Source organism: Pinus tabuliformis, chromosome 8 (assembly GCF_031772625.1).
Source record: "Pinus tabuliformis cultivar Carrire ecotype Pingquan chromosome 8, CPIR1, whole genome shotgun sequence".
Classification (NCBI taxonomy): Eukaryota; Viridiplantae; Streptophyta; class Pinopsida; order Pinales; family Pinaceae; genus Pinus; species Pinus tabuliformis.
This window is the reverse complement of record NC_142294.1, coordinates 983434810-983442317: the sequence shown is the minus strand read 5'-3', so window position 1 is coordinate 983442317 and position 7508 is coordinate 983434810.

Below are 7508 nucleotides of genomic sequence, written 5' to 3'. Positions count from 1 at the left end.
AAAACAACTTGCCTCTAAAACTTAGGAAACCTATCCATGCATTAAATATTTACCATTTACATCAAAGAATCTTCTAGAAGTGTTCAAGGAGAGTAAAAGTATCTAAGTGCCATGAAAATTACACAAAAATCCATCATTTACATGCCTCAAAAGTCAACCAAAGTAAAAACAGTGTTTTGCTGGCCGAACTGGTCAAAACAGTGAAATTTCCCTGAGTGGTCGCGCCCCTCAGTTTGACTGGTCACGCGCATTGACAGCTCTGTTTGAGGGCCTTCCCGGTGTCCCAATCAGGTGCAAGATAGCTCATTGGAAAGGTCTGTGAGTCTACTTTTTAACCTCACTGGAATTTATGAATTTGGAGTTGATTTTACCCCTCAAAAGTCATTTCTCCCAAGGCAGCTTTCTGCAACTCAAAAAAGGGGCAGAAAGTCAAAATTTGCATGTATTTTGAGCTTTTGGAAGCCCAAATCTCCATAAAATTTGAAACCCATCCATAGGCAAGTGTAATTTTGCATGACAATTCCAAAAATGCAAAGTTTTCCCCGTTCTGAGCTTTCCCCATGATTGGTCGCGCGCAGGGTGAGACCACTCAAATGGCCAAAACCTGTAAAATTCTCAAAAATGCCAAAAATGTCTCAAAATTCTCAAAATTTCTTGGGTTTGCTGCTAGGAGGAGGCTAATGAGTATCATGGTGAGTGAGAGAGGCCTCAGCCAAGATACGGAGCGGGTTGGTCTTCTTCTTCCTCCTACGGGCCTCGGACAACCTCCTTTGGAACATCTTCATTTTCGCCTTGCAAACATGCATCCTCGCCCAATAGTGATTCTTCATGTTCTGTAGCAACCTCTTGTCCTCGTTTGCCTTCTCTAACAGCCTCTGCAAGTTTGCATTCACACGGATAAGCAAGGATTCCCTCTCCTTGGGCAGCAAGTCACCGGGCCTCCTACGGTTGATGACTCGGTCACTTTGAATCCTCCACAGCTCATCCAACTCTTTCTCATCCTCAAGTTGCTTGTTGCGCTGCTCAAGATAGTTTATTGTCCATTGGGCCATGTCAAGCTTCTGCTGTAACAAGCGGTTTTCCGCCTCTCTCTGTCGGATGATCTCATGCAAATCTGAAGTGGGGGAGCGAGCATCAAGGTCAATGAAATCATGATGTGTATCGCCAACTCTCTCGTCCTCAACCATGGGCTGCTTGCCCTCCCGTACTGCCTCTGCTGAAGAACGCGAGGCCCCTTCCACCTGGTGTGGAGATAACACTCGCTGACCTGTAGATGATGATGGTGAGACCCCTTCCACCTGCTGTGGAGAAAGTACTCGTCGAGCTGCTGCAAACAAGGTCCTGTGACCTCTCTGGTAGGTGACCTGAGGTGAGGAAGCAACCTGTCTCGGAACAATGATCTCGGGCTGGTGAGATGGACCTCCCTCCTCATAAATGACCTCTGGCTCTGGGTGTGGCTATGGTGGCACTGTAAAGAACACATGAGAAATGAAGTCTGCCCATGGAATGCCCTGCTGACTCAACTGATGGGAAACAATGAGTTGGATGAGACCATGATGGCACAAACTCCTATACTGCTGAGCTGGGGACCACCTCTGAAACACGGACGCCATCCTCTGAATGTCCTGGAAGAAGAAAACCGGGATGTTCATCATCCTCACTCAGGTAAAGTGCATCAACAGGCGAATGTGATAAGAGAAGACCTGTGAAAATCTCCCCTCACATGTGAAGTAATGCATGATAAGCCGCATGATCGGAGCATACTCCCCCCAGAGGAATCTGAAAGGAAAGAACCCCGACAAGTGGCTCATGAATGCTGGCCTGACATATGGCTCAAAATAAACATAATCCAGCATTTTGCGCTTGGGCCACACCTCACCCACATTTGGTATCCCGGTAGCCTCTGAAATCACCTCCGGAGATAGCACAAAATTTACCCCTGCAAGAGTGACCTGCCCATCATGAAGGTGCAAAACAAATAAGTGGGCCAACTCCCTGTGGTGCTGAATCTGGGCAAGCCTCTCACAGAACTGAAAACATGACATATAACGGAAACAATTCACTACCATAGGACAGGCCTGCAATTCTGCCAAAGAGGTGGGTTCCTCTCTCCTATGATGACCACCTTTGCCACCCTTACGAGGCCTCTGCTGTACCTCAACCTCTGTGGAAGAAGACCGGTCATCACCTTGCTCATAGGTTTCAGTGGTTGACATGGTGCTTTTGAGCAAAGTGGAGAAAATAGACAAAGTTAACTACTGCCCTTGCCTGCAAAAATGCTGAGTTGTATGCTATTTTCAAGGGCAACAAAATCATGAAGGAAAATGTTAGGGGAGGGATTTTTAATAAGGAATGGGAAAATATGTAAAAACAGGGATTTTTAAGGGATAATTCACAAAATGTCAAACATATCATCTCATCTTCCATCATTAGGAAATCATTTGCAAAGAAATACTTTATTAGGGAAAATATGTATGATAGTCATCAAGGGAAAGGACATGCATTTGCAACAGGAGTATAGGACAGCATAGATAGCTTGCTCCTTTGAGTTTTTTGTTTTTTCAATGTACATCATAAGGTAAACAGTGTTTTTCAAAGGATTTTATGTACATTTAGTCATAGGGGAACAAGGCTTTTACATCTTGTCATAAGGGAAAAGGGATCTTAATTGAACAGGATTTTAGGGAAGGGGTAGAGAGGAAAACAGGGCTTGGTTTTGGGGAGACACAAAAATATTCTTTTGTAAACAATATTTACAGCAATATGTCCATTTTATACATATACACAGCTGCATTTTTCTTGTTTTTGCTATGGATATGCAACAACAGTGTGTCTTCTATTTTCCAATAACTATGCACAGCAACATCTTTTTTTTTTTATTTGGTCATTTTGCCATATTATTGCTCTTTTCTCTTTTTACATAACATTTTTTATCCTTGCTGTTGTTCATTTATTTTGCTTGCCGTGTGGAGGGTATTAGGGTTTGGGTAGAATACATGAAAGGGCATTAGGGTTTTGTAAAGGGATTTGGGGGATGAGAGATTTAGTTTTTATTGCAAATGAGATAAGATATAAACATATTATGACATTTGTGAATTTAATAGGAAACAAGGAAGGAATAAATAGGGATTTAAAGCCTTGAAAAAACATCAACCTTAGCATAATGCCTACATGAACAAGCAATCACCCAAATCCATTTCTCCTTACATTTCTTGGTGATAAACATATATATGCAAGCCCATCATTTCATGTTCCAAGCATTCAAACGCACTAGAAGACCCTACCTCGATCAGTTGAGCAAGCAAGAGGGCGATTTAGTCGATTTGGAGTGGTTCTGTAGAAGACAGCTTGAGTGGTCGCGCCCCTGCTCTGAGTGGTCGCGCCCTGCCTGAGTGGTCGCGCCCTTTAGAAAAATACACTGCAGAGGGGTCGCTGAGTGGTCGCGCCCCACCCAACTGGTCGCGCACTGAGCCTGAGTGGTCGCGCCCCTGAGAATGACTCCAACTTTCTGCAAATCGCCTCTTTTGACCTCTCACTCGTTTTTGCAAGCTCTCAAATGCATAATGAGGCTGTTTAGAGGGAAATTTACTCTTTATAGGCCCAATTTGAAAAAATTAACTTACCAAACCCACTTTCTAATGTTTTTGTTTTGACATTCACTTTTAACACTGTTTTGAGTTCACTTTGTCCTGAATTTGATCTTTTGAGTGCTTTAACTCCGTTCTTTTTGCAGGTTGACCATCTGATGGACTTTGGCGAGGAGACCAGGGTTATTGCCGGCATTTTGAAGAATTTTGAAAATTTCCTTATTTTTTGCAAAATTGACATGACCTTGGCTTTAAAAACATGGTTTTTAAATCCAAGGTATAAATGAGCTGTACCTGATGAAAATATCCATGAAACATATTTACATACCTCCTTCCGGCTTGCTGGGGACCCATGGACCTCTGACTCATGATCTTGCAATGACATTTGACCGAAACCCTAGACCTAAGACTTTGGACTTCAAGACAAAACAAAACAAGCGTGACACAAGTTCATTAACTGATATGACTTGATCCAGCAAAGCCAAGAAGGGAACAAGGACCAGCTCCTCCATCAGTTTTATGGCATGCCTAATGGAATGCAAAACTGACATCGATGAGACACCTACTTATGCATATGCAAAGAGTTTTTTGATCACTGATGGAGGGCATCATGACCGACACTAACACATGGCATGACCCAGCTTAGACTGTTGGATCACCCATTCAGAAGTAGGACAGCATCAATCAACTGTAGATATGTGTCTTTCACAAGAATATGAGATCTTTTCATCACCAAAGTAGATCATATTGGCACTTCCCCTGCCAATCATGAAAAATGAAACCTATTGGTATAGGTAGCTAACAGTGGCTCCACTTGGGGATAGTTTTTCTGCTTGAAAGACCAAGAACAGCAGGTCAGAATGCCTTCACTTTTGACTTCTTCTCAAAACTTGCAAACTTTCTCTCTGGACCTCAAAACTGGAATCTGTGACCATTGTGGAACTTGCAGAAATGAAAGCTTTTTCCTGCTTATTTACAAGACTTCTTGAATTGAACTATTTATATGCTGAAAGATAATAGTATATACAACTAATTATGTACAGGGGAAAAACCATGCTATATACATGCAAAGTAATCAAAGTAGTGCTTTAGCATCTGGCCATTTACAGGGCCCTCTTCAGCTTCAGTGCCATCCAAATTTCCCAAGAAATAAGTGTTATTTCCTTGTACTGCTTGAATAACAAAAGGCCCCCTCCAAAGGGAGTCAAATTTTCCATGCTTACCCTTGTCTTCTCTTCTTGAATCCCATTTAAGTACTTTATCACCCACAAATAAATCTTCAACCTTGGTTCTTCTATCAAAGGCCTTCTTCAGTTTCTCTTGTAGGATTTGAACTCTGTTATACACTTGATCTTTAGTTTGCTGCAAACATATAACCTGGTTTATTCTTCTTTGCATGTCATTTGGTTCAGCTTGAATTTCCTGAAGCAGCTTCATGACAGGAACCCCCAATGAAGAAGGGAATTTGGCTTCCATTCCATACACCAATTCATATGGGTTGACCCCAATAGATCTCTTGGTTGATAGCCTGTCTGCCCACAAGGCATTTACAAGCTTCTTGTGCCAATTTTTCTTATTCTCTTCTAGTATCTTCTTAATGATGTTGATGAGACTTTTGTTAGATGATTCAACTAACCCATTCCCTTGAGGATAGTATGCAGTGGAATGTCCCAAAGTAATGTGGAATTTGTGGCAAAAGTTCACCATTTTCTTGGATCTAAAAGCAACAGCATTATCTGTTATAATCTTGTCAGGACAACCAAATCTAGAAAGGATATTGGTCTCAAGGAACTGAATGATAGTAGAATCATTTGCTTGTCTACATGGAACATCCTCAATCCATTTAGTAAAGTAATCTGTGGCTGTTAGAATCCATCTATGTTGGCCTGGGGATGAAGGATGAATTTCCCCAATGAAGTCCAAGCCCCATTGCTGAAAGGGCCTTTCTGTTGTAATAGGCCTTAAGGGAAGTGGTAGTAACTTTCTTTTTCCCTTAAACACTTGACATCTGTGACATGAAGTGGTAAATTTTTTAACATCAGAGAAGACAGTGGGCCAATAGTAACTTGCCCTTAATATCTTATCCACAGTGGACTTCCAGTACAAATGCCCACCACAATCACCTGCATGGAATTCTTTCATAACATTGTTAGCCTCATCCATATTCAAACAGTTCAGCAGTATAACTTCATGATTTTTCCATAGTAAATTACCATTTATAACACAAAAACTTGAAGCCTTCATTTTTAAAAATCTAGATTTGGTTCTGGACAATCCTGGGGGAGCACACAAGTTTTGCAATATATAACAAATATCAGAATACCACAGGGATTGTTCAAAGGCTACATTGATCTTTGGAGTCGCCATCTCTGGTTCATTGTCCAGTTGGTTAATATCCAAGGCTTGGAAATTTGTTTCAGACATTAATTTAGCCAATCCTTGCCCTTTTATCAGTTTTGTAGGCTTTATTTCAATGTCAAATTCTAAAATACTAGCAATCCATTTTCCTCTTATGCCCTCTAAGTTTTCTTGAGTTAGTATGTCTTTCACAATGGGATTTGGTACATAAGCAATAACATGGGAATATAGGATGTAAATCCTAAAGTCTTTGATGGCTTTGACCAAAGCATAAGCTTGTTTTTCCATGATCTGATATTTCAGAGGTGCATCTCTAAGGGCTCTACTAAAGAAAGCAATGGGTTTTTCATTCCCTTGATCATCTTTCTGCAATAAGACAGCAGCAATGGTATGTTGGGAGGCAAAGGAGAAAATGATAAATTATTTGTCAAATTGAGGATTCGTTAAGACTGGGGTTTGGGTAAGGGCCAATTTAATACCTTCAAAAGCTTGATTTGCTTCTACTGTCCACTTTACTTTTGAATCCTTCTTTAGCATGTTGTTTAGTAATCTGATCAATTCCGCTAAGTTTGGGATAAATCTCCTTAAAAAGTTGATCTTTCCCAAGAAGGCTTGTAGTTCTTTAATGTTTCTTGGATGGGGCATTTGCAAGATGGCCTGTATTCTGTCTGGGTCAATTCTAATGCCATCCTTTGAAATGATATGACCTAATAGCTTACCTTCTTCCAAACCAAATAGAGACTTCTTGGGGTTTAAAGAAATTCCATACTTCCTACATGTTATGAATATTTTTCTCAAATGTTTTAAATGTTCTTGGTCAGACTTTGAGAAAGGTGTAAGGTCATCCAGGTAAATAACAAGGAACTCATGAATCTCTTTAGCAAAAGCAATATCCATTGCTCTTTGAAATGTAGCTCCTGCATTTTTCAATCCAAAAGGCATTTTAACATATTTGAAAGTTCCCCATGGGGTTGTGAAAGTTGTTTTATCTTGATCATCAGGGTGGACTAGGATTTGATTAAAGCCTGAGAATCCATTAAGTAATGAGATTCTTGAAGCCCCCACCAGTCTTTGGAGAATGTGATCCATTTTTGGTAAGGGATAATTTTCTTTAAGGGATACTTGATTCAAATTCCTTAGGTCAACACAAAGCCTAATCTCCCCAGTTTTCTTTCTTGTGGGGACTAAGTTTGAAATCCAGTCTGAAAACCTGATTGGTGCTATGATACCAGCTTTAAACATTTTTTGTACCTCTTTCTCAATTGAAGGGAGGAGCATAGGATTGGTTCTTCTCAATTTTTGGTTGAATGGCTTTTGATTGGGCTTGAGAGGGATTGTGTGCTGAATAACAGAGGTGTCATAGGATTTCAAATCCTCATAACTCCATGCAAACACATCTTGAAACTCTTTAAAGAGGTCAATGTATTTAGGCTTCTGGTCAGGAGGTAAAGAGGCAGACAATTTTATTATCTTGGGTTTTTCAATAGTTCCAATGTTGCATTCTTCAATGGCAGCATTAAGGGGTTGCATTTTTGGTTTTCTAGGAACATCATTTGAATCAAA